This window comes from Triturus cristatus, chromosome 12 (genome assembly GCF_964204655.1).
Source record: "Triturus cristatus chromosome 12, aTriCri1.1, whole genome shotgun sequence".
In the NCBI taxonomy this organism is placed as follows: domain Eukaryota; kingdom Metazoa; phylum Chordata; class Amphibia; order Caudata; family Salamandridae; genus Triturus; species Triturus cristatus.
This window is the reverse complement of record NC_140595.1, coordinates 217,218,010-217,243,341: the sequence shown is the minus strand read 5'-3', so window position 1 is coordinate 217,243,341 and position 25,332 is coordinate 217,218,010. Positions and strand designations below refer to the sequence as shown.

At 45.0% G+C, this 25,332-nt stretch overlaps 26 non-coding genes across 26 annotated transcripts; all 26 read left to right on the top strand.

The window, feature by feature from the left end:
* The first annotated feature begins 208 nt into the window (after positions 1-208).
* Positions 209-323, top strand: LOC146773757 (U5 spliceosomal RNA). Its single transcript, XR_014973978.1, has one exon. It is a non-coding gene; the product is annotated as a U5 spliceosomal RNA (small nuclear RNA).
* Positions 324-1,199: 876 nt separating this feature from the next.
* LOC146773756 (U5 spliceosomal RNA) lies at positions 1,200-1,314 on the top strand. Its single transcript, XR_014975117.1, has one exon. It is a non-coding gene; the product is annotated as a U5 spliceosomal RNA (small nuclear RNA).
* An 840-nt stretch (positions 1,315-2,154) lies between these two features.
* On the top strand, positions 2,155-2,269 carry LOC146773755 (U5 spliceosomal RNA). The gene has a single exon (XR_014975116.1). It is a non-coding gene; the product is annotated as a U5 spliceosomal RNA (small nuclear RNA).
* Positions 2,270-3,145: 876 nt separating this feature from the next.
* On the top strand, positions 3,146-3,260 carry LOC146773754 (U5 spliceosomal RNA). The gene has a single exon (XR_014973757.1). It is a non-coding gene; the product is annotated as a U5 spliceosomal RNA (small nuclear RNA).
* Positions 3,261-4,112: 852 nt separating this feature from the next.
* On the top strand, positions 4,113-4,227 carry LOC146773753 (U5 spliceosomal RNA). The gene has a single exon (XR_014975115.1). It is a non-coding gene; the product is annotated as a U5 spliceosomal RNA (small nuclear RNA).
* An 889-nt stretch (positions 4,228-5,116) lies between these two features.
* Positions 5,117-5,231, top strand: LOC146773752 (U5 spliceosomal RNA). The gene has a single exon (XR_014974599.1). It is a non-coding gene; the product is annotated as a U5 spliceosomal RNA (small nuclear RNA).
* An 876-nt stretch (positions 5,232-6,107) lies between these two features.
* On the top strand, positions 6,108-6,222 carry LOC146773751 (U5 spliceosomal RNA). The gene has a single exon (XR_014975114.1). It is a non-coding gene; the product is annotated as a U5 spliceosomal RNA (small nuclear RNA).
* An 889-nt stretch (positions 6,223-7,111) lies between these two features.
* Positions 7,112-7,226, top strand: LOC146773750 (U5 spliceosomal RNA). The gene has a single exon (XR_014974598.1). It is a non-coding gene; the product is annotated as a U5 spliceosomal RNA (small nuclear RNA).
* Positions 7,227-8,102: 876 nt separating this feature from the next.
* LOC146773749 (U5 spliceosomal RNA) lies at positions 8,103-8,217 on the top strand. Its single transcript, XR_014975113.1, has one exon. It is a non-coding gene; the product is annotated as a U5 spliceosomal RNA (small nuclear RNA).
* Positions 8,218-9,070: 853 nt separating this feature from the next.
* On the top strand, positions 9,071-9,185 carry LOC146773748 (U5 spliceosomal RNA). Its single transcript, XR_014975112.1, has one exon. It is a non-coding gene; the product is annotated as a U5 spliceosomal RNA (small nuclear RNA).
* An 888-nt stretch (positions 9,186-10,073) lies between these two features.
* Positions 10,074-10,188, top strand: LOC146773747 (U5 spliceosomal RNA). The gene has a single exon (XR_014973977.1). It is a non-coding gene; the product is annotated as a U5 spliceosomal RNA (small nuclear RNA).
* An 876-nt stretch (positions 10,189-11,064) lies between these two features.
* Positions 11,065-11,179, top strand: LOC146773746 (U5 spliceosomal RNA). The gene has a single exon (XR_014973976.1). It is a non-coding gene; the product is annotated as a U5 spliceosomal RNA (small nuclear RNA).
* Positions 11,180-12,055: 876 nt separating this feature from the next.
* LOC146773745 (U5 spliceosomal RNA) lies at positions 12,056-12,170 on the top strand. Its single transcript, XR_014975111.1, has one exon. It is a non-coding gene; the product is annotated as a U5 spliceosomal RNA (small nuclear RNA).
* An 840-nt stretch (positions 12,171-13,010) lies between these two features.
* On the top strand, positions 13,011-13,125 carry LOC146773744 (U5 spliceosomal RNA). The gene has a single exon (XR_014973975.1). It is a non-coding gene; the product is annotated as a U5 spliceosomal RNA (small nuclear RNA).
* An 876-nt stretch (positions 13,126-14,001) lies between these two features.
* On the top strand, positions 14,002-14,116 carry LOC146773743 (U5 spliceosomal RNA). Its single transcript, XR_014973974.1, has one exon. It is a non-coding gene; the product is annotated as a U5 spliceosomal RNA (small nuclear RNA).
* An 876-nt stretch (positions 14,117-14,992) lies between these two features.
* Positions 14,993-15,107, top strand: LOC146773742 (U5 spliceosomal RNA). Its single transcript, XR_014975110.1, has one exon. It is a non-coding gene; the product is annotated as a U5 spliceosomal RNA (small nuclear RNA).
* Positions 15,108-15,947: 840 nt separating this feature from the next.
* On the top strand, positions 15,948-16,062 carry LOC146773741 (U5 spliceosomal RNA). The gene has a single exon (XR_014975109.1). It is a non-coding gene; the product is annotated as a U5 spliceosomal RNA (small nuclear RNA).
* An 876-nt stretch (positions 16,063-16,938) lies between these two features.
* On the top strand, positions 16,939-17,053 carry LOC146773740 (U5 spliceosomal RNA). The gene has a single exon (XR_014974452.1). It is a non-coding gene; the product is annotated as a U5 spliceosomal RNA (small nuclear RNA).
* Positions 17,054-17,905: 852 nt separating this feature from the next.
* On the top strand, positions 17,906-18,020 carry LOC146773739 (U5 spliceosomal RNA). The gene has a single exon (XR_014975108.1). It is a non-coding gene; the product is annotated as a U5 spliceosomal RNA (small nuclear RNA).
* Positions 18,021-18,908: 888 nt separating this feature from the next.
* Positions 18,909-19,023, top strand: LOC146773738 (U5 spliceosomal RNA). The gene has a single exon (XR_014973973.1). It is a non-coding gene; the product is annotated as a U5 spliceosomal RNA (small nuclear RNA).
* Positions 19,024-19,899: 876 nt separating this feature from the next.
* On the top strand, positions 19,900-20,014 carry LOC146773737 (U5 spliceosomal RNA). Its single transcript, XR_014975107.1, has one exon. It is a non-coding gene; the product is annotated as a U5 spliceosomal RNA (small nuclear RNA).
* Positions 20,015-20,854: 840 nt separating this feature from the next.
* LOC146773736 (U5 spliceosomal RNA) lies at positions 20,855-20,969 on the top strand. The gene has a single exon (XR_014975106.1). It is a non-coding gene; the product is annotated as a U5 spliceosomal RNA (small nuclear RNA).
* Positions 20,970-21,845: 876 nt separating this feature from the next.
* On the top strand, positions 21,846-21,960 carry LOC146773735 (U5 spliceosomal RNA). Its single transcript, XR_014973972.1, has one exon. It is a non-coding gene; the product is annotated as a U5 spliceosomal RNA (small nuclear RNA).
* An 876-nt stretch (positions 21,961-22,836) lies between these two features.
* LOC146773734 (U5 spliceosomal RNA) lies at positions 22,837-22,951 on the top strand. Its single transcript, XR_014975105.1, has one exon. It is a non-coding gene; the product is annotated as a U5 spliceosomal RNA (small nuclear RNA).
* Positions 22,952-23,791: 840 nt separating this feature from the next.
* LOC146773733 (U5 spliceosomal RNA) lies at positions 23,792-23,906 on the top strand. The gene has a single exon (XR_014975104.1). It is a non-coding gene; the product is annotated as a U5 spliceosomal RNA (small nuclear RNA).
* Positions 23,907-24,782: 876 nt separating this feature from the next.
* On the top strand, positions 24,783-24,897 carry LOC146773732 (U5 spliceosomal RNA). Its single transcript, XR_014974451.1, has one exon. It is a non-coding gene; the product is annotated as a U5 spliceosomal RNA (small nuclear RNA).
* Positions 24,898-25,332: the final 435 nt, after the last annotated feature.

Sequence of the window (25,332 nt, the reverse complement as noted above, 5' to 3'; positions counted from 1 at the left end):
AAGAAATTTGCATATTCCCAGACATACACATGTGAACAGTCCACCTTTTTGTACCTTGAGCAGAGACTTTGAAATGTTGGCCTGTTTTGCCCACCGGCCTGGTTCTCGCCCTCTTTCTTAGAGCCTGAAAATACCTTTCAGGTCCTCACCCTCGCAATGACAGGGTCTTTGATGTGCCGCCACTTACCCTAGAGAGCTATATTGTCACTTACTCTGGTTTCTCTTCAAAACGAAAAAATCTTTCGCCTTTTACTAAAGATTTCCGTGGAGAGGAACATTTAAGAGTTTATTCAATTTTTTTAATCCTTGCCACAGGTGAGGCTGTTTATCATTTGTTTAAAAGAAAAGCATTACAAGTTGGGGAATATCCAGCAATTGTCTGCTGCTTTTTTGGGGGACATGAGTTTGGTGTTTTATTCCTGAGCTCTCTGCTTGCTCATTTGCATAAACAGAGTGCAGGAGAGGTGCCTCATGGGAAAGAGCTTGTGCAGTGCATGAGATTGCTTTTCTTGACTGACTTGAAACTTCACGATTGCAGGCAGTATATTTTCTCATCTCCCAAAGATCCTGCTGCCAGATCCCAGAGGTCACCCTCCTTTTTAAAGGTGGGACCAAGACTCATGCTGTGCTTTTCATAGGGCTTGCCCGTTATTTGTGCCCGTGAGAGGTCACCAATCCTGAGTCAGCTTCCTCTCAGGTAGACTTGAAGGGGCACGTCAGACTTGTTTCATGTGTCTCCAGCCTAGACAGATATATCCTTCTATATTCAGGTTTAATGAAAGTACGTGTGAAAAAGGCACATACGGTGCATGGCTATGTGTAGAGCACAGTGGTGGCTCTGAGCATATCGATTGGAGAGATGGTGTTGAAAGCGTAAAATGGCTAGGGGACAAAAGGCCTACAGTGCCACTTAACTAAAAGCCTGATTCACATTTCCTGTTCCCCTTCCCCAGCAGCCCCGACAACTCCTAATGAGCTGAGGTGAGTACAAAAGAAATTTGCATATTCCCAGACATACACATGTGAACAGTCCACCTTTTTGTACCTTGAGCAGAGACTTTGAAATGTTGGCCTGTTTTGCCCACCGGCCTGGTTCTCGCCCTCTTTCTTAGAGCCTGAAAATACCTTTCAGGTCCTCACCCTCGCAATGACAGGGTCTTTGATGTGCCGCCACTTACCCTAGAGAGCTATATTGTCACTTACTCTGGTTTCTCTTCAAAACGAAAAAATCTTTCGCCTTTTACTAAAGATTTCCGTGGAGAGGAACATTTAAGAGTTTATTCAATTTTTTTAAGCCTTGCCACAGGTGAGGCTGTTTATCATTTGTTTAAAAGAAAAGCATTACAAGTTGGGGAATATCCAGCAATTGTCTGCTGCTTTTTTGGGGGACATGAGTTTGGTGTTTTATTCCTGAGCTCTCTGCTTGCTCATTTGCATAAACAGAGTGCAGGAGAGGTGCCTCATGGGAAAGAGCTTGTGCAGTGCATGAGATTGCTTTTCTTGACTGACTTGAAACTTCACGATCGCAGGCAGTATATTTTCTTATCTCCCAAAGATCCTGCTGCCAGATCCCAGAGGTCACCCTCCTTTTTAAAGGTGGGACCAAGACTCATGCTGTGCTTTTCATAGGGCTTGCCCGTTATTTGTGCCCGTGAGAGGTCACCAATCCTGAGTCAGCTTCCTCTCAGGTAGACTTGAAGGGGCACGTCAGACTTGTTTCACGTGTCTCCAGCCTAGACAGATATATCCTTCTATATTCAGGTTTAATGAAAGTACGTGTGAAAAAGGCACATACGGTGCATGGCTATGTGTAGAGCGTGTTGAAAGCGTAAAATGGCTAGGGGACAAAAGGCCTACAGTGCCACTTAACTAAAAGCCTGATTCACATTTCCTGTTCCCCTTCCCCAGCAGCCCCGACAACTCCTAATGAGCTGAGGTGAGTACAAAAGAAATTTGCATATTCCCAGACATACACATGTGAACAGTCCACCTTTTTGTACCTTGAGCAGAGACTTTGAAATGTTGGCCTGTTTTGCCCACCGGCCTGGTTCTCGCCCTCTTTCTTAGAGCCTGAAAATACCTTTCAGGTCCTCACCCTCGCAATGACAGGGTCTTTGATGTGCCGCCACTTACCCTAGAGAGCTATATTGTCACTTACTCTGGTTTCTCTTCAAAACGAAAAAATCTTTCGCCTTTTACTAAAGATTTCCGTGGAGAGGAACATTTAAGAGTTTATTCAATTTTTTTAAGCCTTGCCACAGGTGAGGCTGTTTATCATTTGTTTAAAAGAAAAGCATTACAAGTTGGGGAATATCCAGCAATTGTCTGCTGCTTTTTTGGGGGACATGAGTTTGGTGTTTTATTCCTGAGCTCTCTGCTTGCTCATTTGCATAAACAGAGTGCAGGAGAGGTGCCTCATGGGAAAGAGCTTGTGCAGTGCATGAGATTGCTTTTCTTGACTGACTTGAAACTTCACGATTGCAGGCAGTATATTTTCTTATCTCCCAAAGATCCTGCTGCCAGATCCCAGAGGTCACCCTCCTTTTTAAAGGTGGGACCAAGACTCATGCTGTGCTTTTCATAGGGCTTGCCCGTTATTTGTGCCCGTGAGAGGTCACCAATCCTGAGTCAGCTTCCTCTCAGGTAGACTTGAAGGGGCACGTCAGACTTGTTTCATGTGTCTCCAGCCTAGACAGATATATCCTTCTATATTCAGGTTTAATGAAAGTACGTGTGAAAAAGGCACATACGGTGCATGGCTATGTGTAGAGCACAGTGGTGGCTCTGAGCATATCGATTGGAGAGATGGTGTTGAAAGCGTAAAATGGCTAGGGGACAAAAGGCCTACAGTGCCACTTAACTAAAAGCCTGATTCACATTTCCTGTTCCCCTTCCCCAGCAGCCCCGACAACTCCTAATGAGCTGAGGTGAGTACAAAAGAAATTTGCATATTCCCAGACATACACATGTGAACAGTCCACCTTTTTGTACCTTGAGCAGAGACTTTGAAATGTTGGCCTGTTTTGCCCACCGGCCTGGTTCTCGCCCTCTTTCTTAGAGCCTGAAAATACCTTTCAGGTCCTCACCCTCGCAATGACAGGGTCTTTGATGTGCCGCCACTTACCCTAGAGAGCTATATTGTCACTTACTCTGGTTTCTCTTCAAAACGAAAAAATCTTTCGCCTTTTACTAAAGATTTCCGTGGAGAGGAACATTTAAGAGTTTATTCAATTTTTTTAAGCCTTGCCACAGGTGAGGTTGTTTATCATTTGTTTAAAAGAAAAGCATTACAAGTTGGGGAATATCCAGCAATTGTCTGCTGCTTTTTTGAGGGACATGAGTTTGGTGTTTTATTCCTGAGCTCTCTGCTTGCTCATTTGCATAAACAGAGTGCAGGAGAGGTGCCTCATGGGAAAGAGCTTGTGCAGTGCATGAGATTGCTTTTCTTGACTGACTTGAAACTTCACGATCGCAGGCAGTATATTTTTTTATCTCCCAAAGATCCTGCTGCCAGACCCCAGAGGTCACCCTCCTTTTTAAAGGTGGGACCAAGACTCATGCTGTGCTTTTCATAGGGCTTGCCCGTTATTTGTGCCCGTTAGAGGTGCCCTGAGAGGTCGCCAATCCTGAGTCAGCTTCCTCTCAGGTAGACTTGAAGGGGCACGTCAGACTTGTTTCACGTGTCTCCAGCCTAGACAGATATATCCTTCTATATTCAGGTTTAATGAAAGTACGTGTGAAAAAGGCACATACGGTGCATGGCTATGTGTAGAGCGTGTTGAAAGTGTAAAATGGCTAGGGGACAAAAGGCCTACAGTGCCACTTAACTAAAAGCCTGTTTCACATTTCCTGTTCCCCTTCCCCAGCAGCCCCGACAACTCCTAATGAGCTGAGGTGAGTACAAAAGAAATTTGCATATTCCCAGACATACACATGTGAACAGTCCACCTTTTTGTACCTTGAGCAGAGACTTTGAAATGTTGGCCTGTTTTGCCCACCGGCCTGGTTCTCGCCCTCTTTCTTAGAGCCTGAAAATACCTTTCAGGTCCTCACCCTCGCAATGACAGGGTCTTTGATGTGCCGCCACTTACCCTAGAGAGCTATATTGTCACTTACTCTGGTTTCTCTTCAAAACGAAAAAATCTTTCGCCTTTTACTAAAGATTTCCGTGGAGAGGAACATTTAAGAGTTTATTCAATTTTTTTAAGCCTTGCCACAGGTGAGGCTGTTTATCATTTGTTTAAAAGAAAAGCATTACAAGTTGGGGAATATCCAGCAATTGTCTGCTGCTTTTTTGGGGGACATGAGTTTGGTGTTTTATTCCTGAGCTCTCTGCTTGCTCATTTGCATAAACAGAGTGCAGGAGAGGTGCCTCATGGGAAAGAGCTTGTGCAGTGCATGAGATTGCTTTTCTTGACTGACTTGAAACTTCACGATCGCAGGCAGTATATTTTCTTATCTCCCAAAGATCCTGCTGCCAGATCCCAGAGGTCACCCTCCTTTTTAAAGGTGGGACCAAGACTCATGCTGTGCTTTTCATAGGGCTTGCCCGTTATTTGTGTCCGTTTAGAGGTGCCCTGAGAGGTCGCCAATCCTGAGTCAGCTTCCTCTCAGGTAGACTTGAAGGGGCACGTCAGACTTGTTTCACGTGTCTCCAGCCTAGACAGATATATCCTTCTATATTCAGGTTTAATGAAAGTACGTGTGAAAAAGGCACATACGGTGCATGGCTATGTGTAGAGCACAGTGGTGGCTCTGAGCATATCGATTGGAGGGATGGTGTTGAAAGCGTAAAATGGCTAGGGGACAAAAGGCCTACAGTGCCACTTAACTAAAAGCCTGATTCACATTTCCTGTTCCCCTTCCCCAGCAGCCCCGACAACTCCTAATGAGCTGAGGTGAGTACAAAAGAAATTTGCATATTCCCAGATATACACATGTGAACAGTCCACCTTTTTGTACCTTGAGCAGAGACTCTGAAATGTTGGCCTGTTTTGCCCACCGGCCTGGTTCTCGCCCTCTTTCTTAGAGCCTGAAAATACCTTTCAGGTCCTCACCCTCGCAATGACAGGGTCTTTGATGTGGCGCCACTTACCCTAGAGAGCTATATTGTCACTTATTCTGGTTTCTCTTCAAAACGAAAAAATCTTTCGCCTTTTACTAAAGATTTCCGTGGCGAGGAACATTTAAGAGTTTATTCAATTTTTTTAAGCCTTGCCACAGGTGAGGCTGTTTATCATTTGTTTAAAAGAAAAGTATTAGAAGTTGGGGAATATCCAGCAATTGTCTGCTGCTTTTTTGGGGGACATGAGTTTGGTGTTTTATTCCTGAGCTCTCTGCTTGCTCATTTGCATAAACAGAGTGCAGGAGAGGTGCCTCATGGGAAAGAGCTTGTGCAGTGCATGAGATTGCTTTTCTTGACTGACTTCAAACTTCACGATCGCAGGCAGTATATTTTCTTATCTCCCAAAGATCCTGCTGCCAGATCCCAGAGGTCACCCTCCTTTTTAAAGGTGGGACCAAGACTCATGCTGTGCTTTTCATAGGGCTTGCCCCTTATTTGTGCCCGTGAGAGGTCACCAATCCTGAGTCAGCTTCCTCTCAGGTAGACTTGAAGGGGCACGTCAGACTTGTTTCATGTGTCTCCAGCCTAGACAGATATATCCTTCTATATTCAGGTTTAATGAAAGTACGTGTGAAAAAGGCACATACGGTGCATGGCTATGTGTAGAGCACAGTGGTGGCTCTGAGCATATCGATTGGAGAGATGGTGTTGAAAGCGTAAAATGGCTAGGGGACAAAAGGCCTACAGTGCCACTTAACTAAAAGCCTGATTCACATTTCCTGTTCCCCTTCCCCAGCAGCCCCGACAACTCCTAATGAGCTGAGGTGAGTACAAAAGAAATTTGCATATTCCCAGACATACACATGTGAACAGTCCACCTTTTTGTACCTTGAGCAGAGACTTTGAAATGTTGGCCTGTTTTGCCCACCGGCCTGGTTCTCGCCCTCTTTCTTAGAGCCTGAAAATACCTTTCAGGTCCTCACCCTCGCAATGACAGGGTCTTTGATGTGCCGCCACTTACCCTAGAGAGCTATATTGTCACTTACTCTGGTTTCTCTTCAAAACGAAAAAATCTTTCGCCTTTTACTAAAGATTTCCGTGGAGAGGAACATTTAAGAGTTTATTCAATTTTTTTAAGCCTTGCCACAGGTGAGGCTGTTTATCATTTGTTTAAAAGAAAAGCATTACAAGTTGGGGAATATCCAGCAATTGTCTGCTGCTTTTTTGGGGGACATGAGTTTGGTGTTTTATTCCTGAGCTCTCTGCTTGCTCATTTGCATAAACAGAGTGCAGGAGAGGTGCCTCATGGGAAAGAGCTTGTGCAGTGCATGAGATTGCTTTTCTTGACTGACTTGAAACTTCACGATCGCAGGCAGTATATTTTCTTATCTCCCAAAGATCCTGCTGCCAGATCCCAGAGGTCACCCTCCTTTTTAAAGGTGGGACCAAGACTCATGCTGTGCTTTTCATAGGGCTTGCCCGTTATTTGTGTCCGTTTAGAGGTGCCCTGAGAGGTCGCCAATCCTGAGTCAGCTTCCTCTCAGGTAGACTTGAAGGGGCACGTCAGACTTGTTTCACGTGTCTCCAGCCTAGACAGATATATCCTTCTATATTCAGGTTTAATGAAAGTACGTGTGAAAAAGGCACATACGGTGCATGGCTATGTGTAGAGCACAGTGGTGGCTCTGAGCATATCGATTGGAGGGATGGTGTTGAAAGCGTAAAATGGCTAGGGGACAAAAGGCCTACAGTGCCACTTAACTAAAAGCCTGATTCACATTTCCTGTTCCCCTTCCCCAGCAGCCCCGACAACTCCTAATGAGCTGAGGTGAGTACAAAAGAAATTTGCATATTCCCAGATATACACATGTGAACAGTCCACCTTTTTGTACCTTGAGCAGAGACTCTGAAATGTTGGCCTGTTTTGCCCACCGGCCTGGTTCTCGCCCTCTTTCTTAGAGCCTGAAAATACCTTTCAGGTCCTCACCCTCGCAATGACAGGGTCTTTGATGTGGCGCCACTTACCCTAGAGAGCTATATTGTCACTTATTCTGGTTTCTCTTCAAAACGAAAAAATCTTTCGCCTTTTACTAAAGATTTCCGTGGCGAGGAACATTTAAGAGTTTATTCAATTTTTTTAAGCCTTGCCACAGGTGAGGCTGTTTATCATTTGTTTAAAAGAAAAGTATTAGAAGTTGGGGAATATCCAGCAATTGTCTGCTGCTTTTTTGGGGGACATGAGTTTGGTGTTTTATTCCTGAGCTCTCTGCTTGCTCATTTGCATAAACAGAGTGCAGGAGAGGTGCCTCATGGGAAAGAGCTTGTGCAGTGCATGAGATTGCTTTTCTTGACTGACTTCAAACTTCACGATCGCAGGCAGTATATTTTCTTATCTCCCAAAGATCCTGCTGCCAGATCCCAGAGGTCACCCTCCTTTTTAAAGGTGGGACCAAGACTCATGCTGTGCTTTTCATAGGGCTTGCCCCTTATTTGTGCCCGTGAGAGGTCACCAATCCTGAGTCAGCTTCCTCTCAGGTAGACTTGAAGGGGCACGTCAGACTTGTTTCATGTGTCTCCAGCCTAGACAGATATATCCTTCTATATTCAGGTTTAATGAAAGTACGTGTGAAAAAGGCACATACGGTGCATGGCTATGTGTAGAGCACAGTGGTGGCTCTGAGCATATCGATTGGAGAGATGGTGTTGAAAGCGTAAAATGGCTAGGGGACAAAAGGCCTACAGTGCCACTTAACTAAAAGCCTGATTCACATTTCCTGTTCCCCTTCCCCAGCAGCCCCGACAACTCCTAATGAGCTGAGGTGAGTACAAAAGAAATTTGCATATTCCCAGACATACACATGTGAACAGTCCACCTTTTTGTACCTTGAGCAGAGACTTTGAAATGTTGGCCTGTTTTGCCCACCGGCCTGGTTCTCGCCCTCTTTCTTAGAGCCTGAAAATACCTTTCAGGTCCTCACCCTCGCAATGACAGGGTCTTTGATGTGCCGCCACTTACCCTAGAGAGCTATATTGTCACTTACTCTGGTTTCTCTTCAAAACGAAAAAATCTTTCGCCTTTTACTAAAGATTTCCGTGGAGAGGAACATTTAAGAGTTTATTCAATTTTTTTAAGCCTTGCCACAGGTGAGGCTGTTTATCATTTGTTTAAAAGAAAAGCATTACAAGTTGGGGAATATCCAGCAATTGTCTGCTGCTTTTTTGGGGGACATGAGTTTGGTGTTTTATTCCTGAGCTCTCTGCTTGCTCATTTGCATAAACAGAGTGCAGGAGAGGTGCCTCATGGGAAAGAGCTTGTGCAGTGCATGAGATTGCTTTTCTTGACTGACTTGAAACTTCACGATTGCAGGCAGTATATTTTCTTATCTCCCAAAGATCCTGCTGCCAGATCCCAGAGGTCACCCTCCTTTTTAAAGGTGGGACCAAGACTCATGCTGTGCTTTTCATAGGGCTTGCCCGTTATTTGTGTCCGTTTAGAGGTGTCCTGAGAGGTCACCAATCCTGAGTCAGCTTCCTCTCAGGTAGACTTGAAGGGGCACGTCAGACTTGTTTCACGTGTCTCCAGCCTAGACAGATATATCCTTCTATATTCAGGTTTAATGAAAGTACGTGTGAAAAAGGCACATACGGTGCATGGCTATGTGTAGAGCGTGTTGAAAGCGTAAAATGGCTAGGGGACAAAAGGCCTACAGTGCCACTTAACTAAAAGCCTGATTCACATTTCCTGTTCCCCTTCCCCAGCAGCCCCGACAACTCCTAATGAGCTGAGGTGAGTACAAAAGAAATTTGCATATTCCCAGACATACACATGTGAACAGTCCACCTTTTTGTACCTTGAGCAGAGACTTTGAAATGTTGGCCTGTTTTGCCCACCGGCCTGGTTCTCGCCCTCTTTCTTAGAGCCTGAAAATACCTTTCAGGTCCTCACCCTCGCAATGACAGGGTCTTTGATGTGCCGCCACTTACCCTAGAGAGCTATATTGTCACTTACTCTGGTTTCTCTTCAAAACGAAAAAATCTTTCGCCTTTTACTAAAGATTTCCGTGGAGAGGAACATTTAAGAGTTTATTCAATTTTTTTAAGCCTTGCCACAGGTGAGGCTGTTTATCATTTGTTTAAAAGAAAAGCATTACAAGTTGGGGAATATCCAGCAATTGTCTGCTGCTTTTTTGGGGGACATGAGTTTGGTGTTTTATTCCTGAGCTCTCTGCTTGCTCATTTGCATAAACAGAGTGCAGGAGAGGTGCCTCATGGGAAAGAGCTTGTGCAGTGCATGAGATTGCTTTTCTTGACTGACTTGAAACTTCACGATCGCAGGCAGTATATTTTCTTATCTCCCAAAGATCCTGCTGCCAGATCCCAGAGGTCACCCTCCTTTTTAAAGGTGGGACCAAGACTCATGCTGTGCTTTTCATAGGGCTTGCCCGTTATTTGTGCCTGTTAGAGGTGCCCTGAGAGGTCGCCAATCCTGAGTCAGCTTCCTCTCAGGTAGACTTGAAGGGGCACGTCAGACTTGTTTCACGTGTCTCCAGCCTAGACAGATATATCCTTCTATATTCAGGTTTAATGAAAGTACGTGTGAAAAAGGCACATACGGTGCATGGCTATGTGTAGAGCACAGTGGTGGCTCTGAGCATATCGATTGGAGGGATGGTGTTGAAAGCGTAAAATGGCTAGGGGACAAAAGGCCTACAGTGCCACTTAACTAAAAGCCTGATTCACATTTCCTGTTCCCCTTCCCCAGCAGCCCCGACAACTCCTAATGAGCTGAGGTGAGTACAAAAGAAATTTGCATATTCCCAGACATACACATGTGAACAGTCCACCTTTTTGTACCTTGAGCAGAGACTTTGAAATGTTGGCCTGTTTTGCCCACCGGCCTGGTTCTCGCCCTCTTTCTTAGAGCCTGAAAATACCTTTCAGGTCCTCACCCTCGCAATGACAGGGTCTTTGATGTGCCGCCACTTACCCTAGAGAGCTATATTGTCACTTACTCTGGTTTCTCTTCAAAACGAAAAAATCTTTCGCCTTTTACTAAAGATTTCCGTGGAGAGGAACATTTAAGAGTTTATTCAATTTTTTTAATCCTTGCCACAGGTGAGGCTGTTTATCATTTGTTTAAAAGAAAAGCATTACAAGTTGGGGAATATCCAGCAATTGTCTGCTGCTTTTTTGGGGGACATGAGTTTGGTGTTTTATTCCTGAGCTCTCTGCTTGCTCATTTGCATAAACAGAGTGCAGGAGAGGTGCCTCATGGGAAAGAGCTTGTGCAGTGCATGAGATTGCTTTTCTTGACTGACTTGAAACTTCACGATTGCAGGCAGTATATTTTCTTATCTCCCAAAGATCCTGCTGCCAGATCCCAGAGGTCACCCTCCTTTTTAAAGGTGGGACCAAGACTCATGCTGTGCTTTTCATAGGGCTTGCCCGTTATTTGTGCCCGTGAGAGGTCACCAATCCTGAGTCAGCTTCCTCTCAGGTAGACTTGAAGGGGCACGTCAGACTTGTTTCATGTGTCTCCAGCCTAGACAGATATATCCTTCTATATTCAGGTTTAATGAAAGTACGTGTGAAAAAGGCACATACGGTGCATGGCTATGTGTAGAGCACAGTGGTGGCTCTGAGCATATCGATTGGAGAGATGGTGTTGAAAGCGTAAAATGGCTAGGGGACAAAAGGCCTACAGTGCCACTTAACTAAAAGCCTGATTCACATTTCCTGTTCCCCTTCCCCAGCAGCCCCGACAACTCCTAATGAGCTGAGGTGAGTACAAAAGAAATTTGCATATTCCCAGACATACACATGTGAACAGTCCACCTTTTTGTACCTTGAGCAGAGACTTTGAAATGTTGGCCTGTTTTGCCCACCGGCCTGGTTCTCGCCCTCTTTCTTAGAGCCTGAAAATACCTTTCAGGTCCTCACCCTCGCAATGACAGGGTCTTTGATGTGCCGCCACTTACCCTAGAGAGCTATATTGTCACTTACTCTGGTTTCTCTTCAAAACGAAAAAATCTTTCGCCTTTTACTAAAGATTTCCGTGGAGAGGAACATTTAAGAGTTTATTCAATTTTTTTAATCCTTGCCACAGGTGAGGCTGTTTATCATTTGTTTAAAAGAAAAGCATTACAAGTTGGGGAATATCCAGCAATTGTCTGCTGCTTTTTTGGGGGACATGAGTTTGGTGTTTTATTCCTGAGCTCTCTGCTTGCTCATTTGCATAAACAGAGTGCAGGAGAGGTGCCTCATGGGAAAGAGCTTGTGCAGTGCATGAGATTGCTTTTCTTGACTGACTTGAAACTTCACGATTGCAGGCAGTATATTTTCTTATCTCCCAAAGATCCTGCTGCCAGATCCCAGAGGTCACCCTCCTTTTTAAAGGTGGGCCCAAGACTCATGCTGTGCTTTTCATAGGGCTTGCCCGTTATTTGTGCCCGTGAGAGGTCACCAATCCTGAGTCAGCTTCCTCTCAGGTAGACTTGAAGGGGCACGTCAGACTTGTTTCATGTGTCTCCAGCCTAGACAGATATATCCTTCTATATTCAGGTTTAATGAAAGTACGTGTGAAAAAGGCACATACGGTGCATGGCTATGTGTAGAGCACAGTGGTGGCTCTGAGCATATCGATTGGAGAGATGGTGTTGAAAGCGTAAAATGGCTAGGGGACAAAAGGCCTACAGTGCCACTTAACTAAAAGCCTGATTCACATTTCCTGTTCCCCTTCCCCAGCAGCCCCGACAACTCCTAATGAGCTGAGGTGAGTACAAAAGAAATTTGCATATTCCCAGACATACACATGTGAACAGTCCACCTTTTTGTACCTTGAGCAGAGACTTTGAAATGTTGGCCTGTTTTGCCCACCGGCCTGGTTCTCGCCCTCTTTCTTAGAGCCTGAAAATACCTTTCAGGTCCTCACCCTCGCAATGACAGGGTCTTTGATGTGCCGCCACTTACCCTAGAGAGCTATATTGTCACTTACTCTGGTTTCTCTTCAAAACGAAAAAATCTTTCGCCTTTTACTAAAGATTTCCGTGGAGAGGAACATTTAAGAGTTTATTCAATTTTTTTAAGCCTTGCCACAGGTGAGGCTGTTTATCATTTGTTTAAAAGAAAAGCATTACAAGTTGGGGAATATCCAGCAATTGTCTGCTGCTTTTTTGGGGGACATGAGTTTGGTGTTTTATTCCTGAGCTCTCTGCTTGCTCATTTGCATAAACAGAGTGCAGGAGAGGTGCCTCATGGGAAAGAGCTTGTGCAGTGCATGAGATTGCTTTTCTTGACTGACTTGAAACTTCACGATCGCAGGCAGTATATTTTCTTATCTCCCAAAGATCCTGCTGCCAGATCCCAGAGGTCACCCTCCTTTTTAAAGGTGGGACCAAGACTCATGCTGTGCTTTTCATAGGGCTTGCCCGTTATTTGTGCCCGTGAGAGGTCACCAATCCTGAGTCAGCTTCCTCTCAGGTAGACTTGAAGGGGCACGTCAGACTTGTTTCACGTGTCTCCAGCCTAGACAGATATATCCTTCTATATTCAGGTTTAATGAAAGTACGTGTGAAAAAGGCACATACGGTGCATGGCTATGTGTAGAGCGTGTTGAAAGCGTAAAATGGCTAGGGGACAAAAGGCCTACAGTGCCACTTAACTAAAAGCCTGATTCACATTTCCTGTTCCCCTTCCCCAGCAGCCCCGACAACTCCTAATGAGCTGAGGTGAGTACAAAAGAAATTTGCATATTCCCAGACATAAACATGTGAACAGTCCACCTTTTTGTACCTTGAGCAGAGACTTTGAAATGTTGGCCTGTTTTGCCCACCGGCCTGGTTCTCGCCCTCTTTCTTAGAGCCTGAAAATACCTTTCAGGTCCTCACCCTCGCAATGACAGGGTCTTTGATGTGCCGCCACTTACCCTAGAGAGCTATATTGTCACTTACTCTGGTTTCTCTTCAAAACGAAAAAATCTTTCGCCTTTTACTAAAGATTTCCGTGGAGAGGAACATTTAAGAGTTTATTCAATTTTTTTAATCCTTGCCACAGGTGAGGCTGTTTATCATTTGTTTAAAAGAAAAGCATTACAAGTTGGGGAATATCCAGCAATTGTCTGCTGCTTTTTTGGGGGACATGAGTTTGGTGTTTTATTCCTGAGCTCTCTGCTTGCTCATTTGCATAAACAGAGTGCAGGAGAGGTGCCTCATGGGAAAGAGCTTGTGCAGTGCATGAGATTGCTTTTCTTGACTGACTTGAAACTTCACGATTGCAGGCAGTATATTTTCTTATCTCCCAAAGATCCTGCTGCCAGATCCCAGAGGTCACCCTCCTTTTTAAAGGTGGGACCAAGACTCATGCTGTGCTTTTCATAGGGCTTGCCCGTTATTTGTGCCCGTGAGAGGTCACCAATCCTGAGTCAGCTTCCTCTCAGGTAGACTTGAAGGGGCACGTCAGACTTGTTTCATGTGTCTCCAGCCTAGACAGATATATCCTTCTATATTCAGGTTTAATGAAAGTACGTGTGAAAAAGGCACATACGGTGCATGGCTATGTGTAGAGCACAGTGGTGGCTCTGAGCATATCGATTGGAGAGATGGTGTTGAAAGCGTAAAATGGCTAGGGGACAAAAGGCCTACAGTGCCACTTAACTAAAAGCCTGATTCACATTTCCTGTTCCCCTTCCCCAGCAGCCCCGACAACTCCTAATGAGCTGAGGTGAGTACAAAAGAAATTTGCATATTCCCAGACATACACATGTGAACAGTCCACCTTTTTGTACCTTGAGCAGAGACTTTGAAATGTTGGCCTGTTTTGCCCACCGGCCTGGTTCTCGCCCTCTTTCTTAGAGCCTGAAAATACCTTTCAGGTCCTCACCCTCGCAATGACAGGGTCTTTGATGTGCCGCCACTTACCCTAGAGAGCTATATTGTCACTTACTCTGGTTTCTCTTCAAAACGAAAAAATCTTTCGCCTTTTACTAAAGATTTCCGTGGAGAGGAACATTTAAGAGTTTATTCAATTTTTTTAATCCTTGCCACAGGTGAGGCTGTTTATCATTTGTTTAAAAGAAAAGCATTACAAGTTGGGGAATATCCAGCAATTGTCTGCTGCTTTTTTGGGGGACATGAGTTTGGTGTTTTATTCCTGAGCTCTCTGCTTGCTCATTTGCATAAACAGAGTGCAGGAGAGGTGCCTCATGGGAAAGAGCTTGTGCAGTGCATGAGATTGCTTTTCTTGACTGACTTGAAACTTCACGATTGCAGGCAGTATATTTTCTTATCTCCCAAAGATCCTGCTGCCAGATCCCAGAGGTCACCCTCCTTTTTAAAGGTGGGCCCAAGACTCATGCTGTGCTTTTCATAGGGCTTGCCCGTTATTTGTGCCCGTGAGAGGTCACCAATCCTGAGTCAGCTTCCTCTCAGGTAGACTTGAAGGGGCACGTCAGACTTGTTTCATGTGTCTCCAGCCTAGACAGATATATCCTTCTATATTCAGGTTTAATGAAAGTACGTGTGAAAAAGGCACATACGGTGCATGGCTATGTGTAGAGCACAGTGGTGGCTCTGAGCATATCGATTGGAGAGATGGTGTTGAAAGCGTAAAATGGCTAGGGGACAAAAGGCCTACAGTGCCACTTAACTAAAAGCCTGATTCACATTTCCTGTTCCCCTTCCCCAGCAGCCCCGACAACTCCTAATGAGCTGAGGTGAGTACAAAAGAAATTTGCATATTCCCAGACATACACATGTGAACAGTCCACCTTTTTGTACCTTGAGCAGAGACTTTGAAATGTTGGCCTGTTTTGCCCACCGGCCTGGTTCTCGCCCTCTTTCTTAGAGCCTGAAAATACCTTTCAGGTCCTCACCCTCGCAATGACAGGGTCTTTGATGTGCCGCCACTTACCCTAGAGAGCTATATTGTCACTTACTCTGGTTTCTCTTCAAAACGAAAAAATCTTTCGCCTTTTACTAAAGATTTCCGTGGAGAGGAACATTTAAGAGTTTATTCAATTTTTTTAAGCCTTGCCACAGGTGAGGCTGTTTATCATTTGTTTAAAAGAAAAGCATTACAAGTTGGGGAATATCCAGCAATTGTCTGCTGCTTTTTTGGGGGACATGAGTTTGGTGTTTTATTCCTGAGCTCTCTGCTTGCTCATTTGCATAAACAGAGTGCAGGAGAGGTGCCTCATGGGAAAGAGCTTGTGCAGTGCATGAGATTGCTTTTCTTGACTGACTTGAAACTTCACGATCGCAGGCAGTATATTTTCTTATCTCCCAAAGATCCTGCTGCCAGATCCCAGAGGTCACCCTCCTTTTTAAAGGTGGGACCAAGACTCATGCTGTGCTTTTCATAGGGCTTGCCCGTTATTTGTGCCCGTGAGAGGTCACCAATCCTGAGTCAGCTTCCTCTCAGGTAGACTTGAAGGGGCACGTCAGACTTGTTTCACGTGTCTCCAGCCTAGACAGATATATCCTTCTATATTCAGGTTTAATGAAAGTACGTGTGAAAAAGGCACATACGGTGCATGGCTATGTGTAGAGCGTGTTGAAAGCGTAAAATGGCTAGGGGACAAAAGGCCTACAGTGCCACTTAACTAAAAGCCTGATTCACATTTCCTGTTCCCCTTCCCCAGCAGCCCCGACAACTCCTAATGAGCTGAGGTGAGTACAAAAGAAATTTGCATATTCCCAGACATAAACATGTGAACAGTCCACCTTTTTGTACCTTGAGCAGAGACTTTGAAATGTTGGCCTGTTTTGCCCACCGGCCTGGTTCTCGCCCTCTTTCTTAGAGCCTGAAAATACCTTTCAGGTCCTCACCCTCGCAATGACAGGGTCTTTGATGTGCCGCCACTTACCCTAGAGAGCTATATTGTCACTTACTCTGGTTTCTCTTCAAAACGAAAAAATCTTTCGCCTTTTACTAAAGATTTCCGTGGAGAGGAACATTTAAGAGTTTATTCAATTTTTTTAAGCCTTGCCACAGGTGAGGCTGTTTATCATTTGTTTAAAAGAAAAGCATTACAAGTTGGGGAATATCCAGCAATTGTCTGCTGCTTTTTTGGGGGACATGAGTTTGGTGTTTTATTCCTGAGCTCTCTGCTTGCTCATTTGCATAAACAGAGTGCAGGAGAGGTGCCTCATGGGAAAGAGCTTGTGCAGTGCATGAGATTGCTTTTCTTGACTGACTTGAAACTTCACGATCGCAGGCAGTATATTTTCTTATCTCCCAAAGATCCTGCTGCCAGATCCCAGAGGTCACCCTCCTTTTTAAAGGTGGGACCAAGACTCATGCTGTGCTTTTCATAGGGCTTGCCCGTTATTTGTGCCCGTGAGAGGTCACCAATCCTGAGTCAGCTTCCTCTCAGGTAGACTTGAAGGGGCACGTCAGACTTGTTTCATGTGTCTCCAGCCTAGACAGATATATCCTTCTATATTCAGGTTTAATGAAAGTACGTGTGAAAAAGGCACATACGGTGCATGGCTATGTGTAGAGCACAGTGGTGGCTCTGAGCATATCGATTGGAGAGATGGTGTTGAAAGCGTAAAATGGCTAGGGGACAAAAGGCCTACAGTGCCACTTAACTAAAAGCCTGATTCACATTTCCTGTTCCCCTTCCCCAGCAGCCCCGACAACTCCTAATGAGCTGAGGTGAGTACAAAAGAAATTTGCATATTCCCAGACATACACATGTGAACAGTCCACCTTTTTGTACCTTGAGCAGAGACTTTGAAATGTTGGCCTGTTTTGCCCACCGGCCTGGTTCTCGCCCTCTTTCTTAGAGCCTGAAAATACCTTTCAGGTCCTCACCCTCGCAATGACAGGGTCTTTGATGTGCCGCCACTTACCCTAGAGAGCTATATTGTCACTTACTCTGTTTTCTCTTCAAAACGAAAAAATCTTTCGCCTTTTACTAAAGATTTCCGTGGAGAGGAACATTTAAGAGTTTATTCAATTTTTTTAAGCCTTGCCACAGGAGAGGCTGTTTATCATTTGTTTAAAAGAAAAGCATTACAAGTTGGGGAATATCCAGCAATTGTCTGCTGCTTTTTTGAGGGACATGAGTTTGGTGTTTTATTCCTGAGCTCTCTGCTTGCTCATTTGCATAAACAGAGTGCAGGAGAGGTGCCTCATGGGAAAGAGCTTGTGCAGTGCATGAGATTGCTTTTCTTGACTGACTTGAAACTTCACGATCGCAGGCAGTATATTTTCTTATCTCCCAAAGATCCTGCTGCCAGATCCCAGAGGTCACCCTCCTTTTTAAAGGTGGGACCAAGACTCATGCTGTGCTTTTCATAGGGCTTGCCCGTTATTTGTGCCCGTTAGAGGTGCCCTGAGAGGTCGCCAATCCTGAGTCAGCTTCCTCTCAGGTAGACTTGAAGGGGCACGTCAGACTTGTTTCACGTGTCTCCAGCCTAGACAGATATATCCTTCTATATTCAGGTTTAATGAAAGTACGTGTGAAAAAGGCACATACGGTGCATGGCTATGTGTAGAGCGTGTTGAAAGCGTAAAATGGCTAGGGGACAAAAGGCCTACAGTGCCACTTAACTAAAAGCCTGATTCACATTTCCTGTTCCCCTTCCCCAGCAGCCCCGACAACTCCTAATGAGCTGAGGTGAGTACAAAAGAAATTTGCATATTCCCAGACATACACATGTGAACAGTCCACCTTTTTGTACCTTGAGCAGAGACTTTGAAATGTTGGCCTGTTTTGCCCACCGGCCTGGTTCTCGCCCTCTTTCTTAGAGCCTGAAAATACCTTTCAGGTCCTCACCCTCGCAATGACAGGGTCTTTGATGTGCCGCCACTTACCCTAGAGAGCTATATTGTCACTTACTCTGGTTTCTCTTCAAAACGAAAAAATCTTTCGCCTTTTACTAAAGATTTCCGTGGAGAGGAACATTTAAGAGTTTATTCAATTTTTTTAAGCCTTGCCACAGGTGAGGCTGTTTATCATTTGTTTAAAAGAAAAGCATTACAAGTTGGGGAATATCCAGCAATTGTCTGCTGCTTTTTTGGGGGACATGAGTTTGGTGTTTTATTCCTGAGCTCTCTGCTTGCTCATTTGCATAAACAGAGTGCAGGAGAGGTGCCTCATGGGAAAGAGCTTGTGCAGTGCATGAGATTGCTTTTCTTGACTGACTTGAAACTTCACGATCGCAGGCAGTATATTTTCTTATCTCCCAAAGATCCTGCTGCCAGATCCCAGAGGTCACCCTCCTTTTTAAAGGTGGGACCAAGACTCATGCTGTGCTTTTCATAGGGCTTGCCCGTTATTTGTGCCTGTTAGAGGTGCCCTGAGAGGTCGCCAATCCTGAGTCAGCTTCCTCTCAGGTAGACTTGAAGGGGCACGTCAGACTTGTTTCACGTGTCTCCAGCCTAGACAGATATATCCTTCTATATTCAGGTTTAATGAAAGTACGTGTGAAAAAGGCACATACGGTGCATGGCTATGTGTAGAGCACAGTGGTGGCTCTGAGCATATCGATTGGAGGGATGGTGTTGAAAGCGTAAAATGGCTAGGGGACAAAAGGCCTACAGTGCCACTTAACTAAAAGCCTGATTCACATTTCCTGTTCCCCTTCCCCAGCAGCCCCGACAACTCCTAATGAGCTGAGGTGAGTACAAAAGAAATTTGCATATTCCCAGACATACACATGTGAACAGTCCACCTTTTTGTACCTTGAGCAGAGACTTTGAAATGTTGGCCTGTTTTGCCCACCGGCCTGGTTCTCGCCCTCTTTCTTAGAGCCTGAAAATACCTTTCAGGTCCTCACCCTCGCAATGACAGGGTCTTTGATGTGCCGCCACTTACCCTAGAGAGCTATATTGTCACTTACTCTGGTTTCTCTTCAAAACGAAAAAATCTTTCGCCTTTTACTAAAGATTTCCGTGGAGAGGAACATTTAAGAGTTTATTCAATTTTTTTAATCCTTGCCACAGGTGAGGCTGTTTATCATTTGTTTAAAAGAAAAGCATTACAAGTTGGGGAATATCCAGCAATTGTCTGCTGCTTTTTTGGGGGACATGAGTTTGGTGTTTTATTCCTGAGCTCTCTGCTTGCTCATTTGCATAAACAGAGTGCAGGAGAGGTGCCTCATGGGAAAGAGCTTGTGCAGTGCATGAGATTGCTTTTCTTGACTGACTTGAAACTTCACGATTGCAGGCAGTATATTTTCTTATCTCCCAAAGATCCTGCTGCCAGATCCCAGAGGTCACCCTCCTTTTTAAAGGTGGGCCCAAGACTCATGCTGTGCTTTTCATAGGGCTTGCCCGTTATTTGTGCCCGTGAGAGGTCACCAATCCTGAGTCAGCTTCCTCTCAGGTAGACTTGAAGGGGCACGTCAGACTTGTTTCATGTGTCTCCAGCCTAGACAGATATATCCTTCTATATTCAGGTTTAATGAAAGTACGTGTGAAAAAGGCACATACGGTGCATGGCTATGTGTAGAGCACAGTGGTGGCTCTGAGCATATCGATTGGAGAGATGGTGTTGAAAGCGTAAAATGGCTAGGGGACAAAAGGCCTACAGTGCCACTTAACTAAAAGCCTGATTCACATTTCCTGTTCCCCTTCCCCAGCAGCCCCGACAACTCCTAATGAGCTGAGGTGAGTACAAAAGAAATTTGCATATTCCCAGACATACACATGTGAACAGTCCACCTTTTTGTACCTTGAGCAGAGACTTTGAAATGTTGGCCTGTTTTGCCCACCGGCCTGGTTCTCGCCCTCTTTCTTAGAGCCTGAAAATACCTTTCAGGTCCTCACCCTCGCAATGACAGGGTCTTTGATGTGCCGCCACTTACCCTAGAGAGTTATATTGTCACTTACTCTGGTTTCTCTTCAAAACGAAAAAATCTTTCGCCTTTTACTAAAGATTTCCGTGGAGAGGAACATTTAAGAGTTTATTCAATTTTTTTAAGCCTTGCCACAGGTGAGGCTGTTTATCATTTGTTTAAAAGAAAAGCATTACAAGTTGGGGAATATCCAGCAATTGTCTGCTGCTTTTTTGGGGGACATGAGTTTGGTGTTTTATTCCTGAGCTCTCTGCTTGCTCATTTGCATAAACAGAGTGCAGGAGAGGTGCCTCATGGGAAAGAGCTTGTGCAGTGCATGAGATTGCTTTTCTTGACTGACTTGAAACTTCACGATCGCAGGCAGTATATTTTCTTATCTCCCAAAGATCCTGCTGCCAGATCCCAGAGGTCACCCTCCTTTTTAAAGGTGGGACCAAGACTCATGCTGTGCTTTTCATAGGGCTTGCCCGTTATTTGTGCCCGTGAGAGGTCACCAATCCTGAGTCAGCTTCCTCTCAGGTAGACTTGAAGGGGCACGTCAGACTTGTTTCACGTGTCTCCAGCCTAGACAGATATATCCTTCTATATTCAGGTTTAATGAAAGTACGTGTGAAAAAGGCACATACGGTGCATGGCTATGTGTAGAGCGTGTTGAAAGCGTAAAATGGCTAGGGGACAAAAGGCCTACAGTGCCACTTAACTAAAAGCCTGATTCACATTTCCTGTTCCCCTTCCCCAGCAGCCCCGACAACTCCTAATGAGCTGAGGTGAGTACAAAAGAAATTTGCATATTCCCAGACATACACATGTGAACAGTCCACCTTTTTGTACCTTGAGCAGAGACTTTGAAATGTTGGCCTGTTTTGCCCACCGGCCTGGTTCTCGCCCTCTTTCTTAGAGCCTGAAAATACCTTTCAGGTCCTCACCCTCGCAATGACAGGGTCTTTGATGTGCCGCCACTTACCCTAGAGAGCTATATTGTCACTTACTCTGGTTTCTCTTCAAAACGAAAAAATCTTTCGCCTTTTACTAAAGATTTCCGTGGAGAGGAACATTTAAGAGTTTATTCAATTTTTTTAAGCCTTGCCACAGGTGAGGCTGTTTATCATTTGTTTAAAAGAAAAGCATTACAAGTTGGGGAATATCCAGCAATTGTCTGCTGCTTTTTTGGGGGACATGAGTTTGGTGTTTTATTCCTGAGCTCTCTGCTTGCTCATTTGCATAAACAGAGTGCAGGAGAGGTGCCTCATGGGAAAGAGCTTGTGCAGTGCATGAGATTGCTTTTCTTGACTGACTTGAAACTTCACGATTGCAGGCAGTATATTTTCTTATCTCCCAAAGATCCTGCTGCCAGATCCCAGAGGTCACCCTCCTTTTTAAAGGTGGGACCAAGACTCATGCTGTGCTTTTCATAGGGCTTGCCCGTTATTTGTGCCCGTGAGAGGTCACCAATCCTGAGTCAGCTTCCTCTCAGGTAGACTTGAAGGGGCACGTCAGACTTGTTTCATGTGTCTCCAGCCTAGACAGATATATCCTTCTATATTCAGGTTTAATGAAAGTACGTGTGAAAAAGGCACATACGGTGCATGGCTATGTGTAGAGCACAGTGGTGGCTCTGAGCATATCGATTGGAGAGATGGTGTTGAAAGCGTAAAATGGCTAGGGGACAAAAGGCCTACAGTGCCACTTAACTAAAAGCCTGATTCACATTTCCTGTTCCCCTTCCCCAGCAGCCCCGACAACTCCTAATGAGCTGAGGTGAGTACAAAAGAAATTTGCATATTCCCAGACATACACATGTGAACAGTCCACCTTTTTGTACCTTGAGCAGAGACTTTGAAATGTTGGCCTGTTTTGCCCACCGGCCTGGTTCTCGCCCTCTTTCTTAGAGCCTGAAAATACCTTTCAGGTCCTCACCCTCGCAATGACAGGGTCTTTGATGTGCCGCCACTTACCCTAGAGAGCTATATTGTCACTTACTCTGGTTTCTCTTCAAAACGAAAAAATCTTTCGCCTTTTACTAAAGATTTCCGTGGAGAGGAACATTTAAGAGTTTATTCAATTTTTTTAATCCTTGCCACAGGTGAGGCTGTTTATCATTTGTTTAAAAGAAAAGCATTACAAGTTGGGGAATATCCAGCAATTGTCTGCTGCTTTTTTGGGGGACATGAGTTTGGTGTTTTATTCCTGAGCTCTCTGCTTGCTCATTTGCATAAACAGAGTGCAGGAGAGGTGCCTCATGGGAAAGAGCTTGTGCAGTGCATGAGATTGCTTTTCTTGACTGACTTGAAACTTCACGATTGCAGGCAGTATATTTTCTTATCTCCCAAAGATCCTGCTGCCAGATCCCAGAGGTCACCCTCCTTTTTAAAGGTGGGCCCAAGACTCATGCTGTGCTTTTCATAGGGCTTGCCCGTTATTTGTGCCCGTGAGAGGTCACCAATCCTGAGTCAGCTTCCTCTCAGGTAGACTTGAAGGGGCACGTCAGACTTGTTTCATGTGTCTCCAGCCTAGACAGATATATCCTTCTATATTCAGGTTTAATGAAAGTACGTGTGAAAAAGGCACATACGGTGCATGGCTATGTGTAGAGCACAGTGGTGGCTCTGAGCATATCGATTGGAGAGATGGTGTTGAAAGCGTAAAATGGCTAGGGGACAAAAGGCCTACAGTGCCACTTAACTAAAAGCCTGATTCACATTTCCTGTTCCCCTTCCCCAGCAGCCCCGACAACTCCTAATGAGCTGAGGTGAGTACAAAAGAAATTTGCATATTCCCAGACATACACATGTGAACAGTCCACCTTTTTGTACCTTGAGCAGAGACTTTGAAATGTTGGCCTGTTTTGCCCACCGGCCTGGTTCTCGCCCTCTTTCTTAGAGCCTGAAAATACCTTTCAGGTCCTCACCCTCGCAATGACAGGGTCTTTGATGTGCCGCCACTTACCCTAGAGAGCTATATTGTCACTTACTCTGGTTTCTCTTCAAAACGAAAAAATCTTTCGCCTTTTACTAAAGATTTCCGTGGAGAGGAACATTTAAGAGTTTATTCAATTTTTTTAAGCCTTGCCACAGGTGAGGCTGTTTATCATTTGTTTAAAAGAAAAGCATTACAAGTTGGGGAATATCCAGCAATTGTCTGCTGCTTTTTTGGGGGACATGAGTTTGGTGTTTTATTCCTGAGCTCTCTGCTTGCTCATTTGCATAAACAGAGTGCAGGAGAGGTGCCTCATGGGAAAGAGCTTGTGCAGTGCATGAGATTGCTTTTCTTGACTGACTTGAAACTTCACGATCGCAGGCAGTATATTTTCTTATCTCCCAAAGATCCTGCTGCCAGATCCCAGAGGTCACCCTCCTTTTTAAAGGTGGGACCAAGACTCATGCTGTGCTTTTCATAGGGCTTGCCCGTTATTTGTGCCCGTGAGAGGTCACCAATCCTGAGTCAGCTTCCTCTCAGGTAGACTTGAAGGGGCACGTCAGACTTGTTTCACGTGTCTCCAGCCTAGACAGATATATCCTTCTATATTCAGGTTTAATGAAAGTACGTGTGAAAAAGGCACATACGGTGCATGGCTATGTGTAGAGCGTGTTGAAAGCGTAAAATGGCTAGGGGACAAAAGGCCTACAGTGCCACTTAACTAAAAGCCTGATTCACATTTCCTGTTCCCCTTCCCCAGCAGCCCCGACAACTCCTAATGAGCTGAGGTGAGTACAAAAGAAATTTGCATATTCCCAGACATAAACATGTGAACAGTCCACCTTTTTGTACCTTGAGCAGAGACTTTGAAATGTTGGCCTGTTTTGCCCACCGGCCTGGTTCTCGCCCTCTTTCTTAGAGCCTGAAAATACCTTTCAGGTCCTCACCCTCGCAATGACAGGGTCTTTGATGTGCCGCCACTTACCCTAGAGAGCTATATTGTCACTTACTCTGGTTTCTCTTCAAAACGAAAAAATCTTTCGCCTTTTACTAAAGATTTCCGTGGAGAGGAACATTTAAGAGTTTATTCAATTTTTTTAAGCCTTGCCACAGGTGAGGCTGTTTATCATTTGTTTAAAAGAAAAGCATTACAAGTTGGGGAATATCCAGCAATTGTCTGCTGCTTTTTTGGGGGACATGAGTTTGGTGTTTTATTCCTGAGCTCTCTGCTTGCTCATTTGCATAAACAGAGTGCAGGAGAGGTGCCTCATGGGAAAGAGCTTGTGCAGTGCATGAGATTGCTTTTCTTGACTGACTTGAAACTTCACGATCGCAGGCAGTATATTTTCTTATCTCCCAAAGATCCTGCTGCCAGATCCCAGAGGTCACCCTCCTTTTTAAAGGTGGGACCAAGACTCATGCTGTGCTTTTCATAGGGCTTGCCCGTTATTTGTGCCCGTGAGAGGTCACCAATCCTGAGTCAGCTTCCTCTCAGGTAGACTTGAAGGGGCACGTCAGACTTGTTTCATGTGTCTCCAGCCTAGACAGATATATCCTTCTATATTCAGGTTTAATGAAAGTACGTGTGAAAAAGGCACATACGGTGCATGGCTATGTGTAGAGCACAGTGGTGGCTCTGAGCATATCGATTGGAGAGATGGTGTTGAAAGCGTAAAATGGCTAGGGGACAAAAGGCCTACAGTGCCACTTAACTAAAAGCCTGATTCACATTTCCTGTTCCCCTTCCCCAGCAGCCCCGACAACTCCTAATGAGCTGAGGTGAGTACAAAAGAAATTTGCATATTCCCAGACATACACATGTGAACAGTCCACCTTTTTGTACCTTGAGCAGAGACTTTGAAATGTTGGCCTGTTTTGCCCACCGGCCTGGTTCTCGCCCTCTTTCTTAGAGCCTGAAAATACCTTTCAGGTCCTCACCCTCGCAATGACAGGGTCTTTGATGTGCCGCCACTTACCCTAGAGAGCTATATTGTCACTTACTCTGTTTTCTCTTCAAAACGAAAAAATCTTTCGCCTTTTACTAAAGATTTCCGTGGAGAGGAACATTTAAGAGTTTATTCAATTTTTTTAAGCCTTGCCACAGGAGAGGCTGTTTATCATTTGTTTAAAAGAAAAGCATTACAAGTTGGGGAATATCCAGCAATTGTCTGCTGCTTTTTTGAGGGACATGAGTTTGGTGTTTTATTCCTGAGCTCTCTGCTTGCTCATTTGCATAAACAGAGTGCAGGAGAGGTGCCTCATGGGAAAGAGCTTGTGCAGTGCATGAGATTGCTTTTCTTGACTGACTTGAAACTTCACGATCGCAGGCAGTATATTTTCTTATCTCCCAAAGATCCTGCTGCCAGATCCCAGAGGTCACCCTCCTTTTTAAAGGTGGGACCAAGACTCATGCTGTGCTTTTCATAGGGCTTGCCCGTTATTTGTGCCCGTTAGAGGTGCCCTGAGAGGTCGCCAATCCTGAGTCAGCTTCCTCTCAGGTAGACTTGAAGGGGCACGTCAGACTTGTTTCACGTGTCTCCAGCCTAG